We start from the raw sequence: 1321 nt of genomic DNA on the forward strand, positions 1-1321 counted from the left end.
GGGAGGGGGGGGGGGGGGGTTAACAAGAAATTGGTAAAGGGTCACAAAAACTGATTACATTGTGCATTGCTGAATATACTAATTATCCTGATTTGAGCATCACATATTGCATACAGATATGGATATTCAACACTGTACCCCACAGATATGTAAAATCGGTTATGTTTCAATAAGTTAAAAAAAAAAAAAATAGAAACCAGTAGGTTTGGTCCAGAGACAAAAGGCTGCACCTTGGCAATGTGTGTCACACATTGGATGGAGGAAATTCCTCCCTCCCTGGGGTGACTTTTGGTGGCTTAGAGCATCCATGGAGACCCTTCCTGGCATAGGAGAGATTGTCGCGATGCACAGACACAGCCTCCAGGGAGCTGTGAGCAGAAGGGGACCAACAACTGCAGCCCAGGACTCCCTCCCCCACACAGTCACATCATAGGTTCATCATAGGGAGTGACAGAGGGGAAGGTGCCCCTCAGCTCACTGCATGTTTGAGAAACTCTGGAACGCCTGTGAAGTCACAGGGAGGCTGTGGGCCAGGGCCCGCAACGCTGCAGCAGGGTGCTGATTCAGAGGCGTGCTGCTCTGCTGCCCTTGCTTGGTCCTGTGGCACCTTCCAGGGTGGGGGGCCAGGGAAGGGCCAGTTCCACAGGCTGGGATGGGGACAGTGTGTAGGTGACCGACAAAGCAGGTGAGGTTCCCGTGTGTGTCACACCCACAGGCGGTTTCTCCTGACTGAGTCATCAAGGGCAGAGCCAGAACCACTGCAACCTCCTCTCATGTATCTCAGGTGAGACCCTCCAAAGCAGGTGCAGGTGCTTCCCTTGTCTATACCTTAGAGGCCTCCAGAGCCTGAGAACTCACTTCCCATGGATTGTGTAGTTTGACCCTTGCTGGAGGAGCCGAGCATGAAATTGGAAATAAGCTAAATGTGAAAGGGAAAAGCCCAGGAGGGGACTGGTCTGGCTCCATTCTCACTGGTCCTGGGCTGGCTCTGTGTTCGTGCCACGCTATGACCTCCTCAGAGGGGTGCTCTCGGCCAGGCTGAATTGGGTGGGTCAAACTTGGATGCACCACTCCCAAATGACCACAGGCCCAATCCGTGTGCAGTCTTCCCTCCTCTTCCTCCTCTTTTTACAAAGGATTTGGAGCAGCTCACCCAGGTCAGGAGCACTCACAACAGAACTAGACAGGGCAAGGGGTGCTGCCCGGGGCTACCACTGAGGAAGCCCCAGCTTTCCTCAGCTGTGTCCCTGACCTGTGGCACTGAGGGGTTGGGGTCATTGCCTTTCACGTGCTCCTCAGACACAGGGACTATCTATCCATC

The sequence above is a fragment of the Galeopterus variegatus genome, unplaced genomic scaffold (assembly GCF_000696425.1).
Source record: "Galeopterus variegatus unplaced genomic scaffold, G_variegatus-3.0.2 Scaffold1836, whole genome shotgun sequence".
NCBI classification, from domain to species: domain Eukaryota; kingdom Metazoa; phylum Chordata; class Mammalia; order Dermoptera; family Cynocephalidae; genus Galeopterus; species Galeopterus variegatus.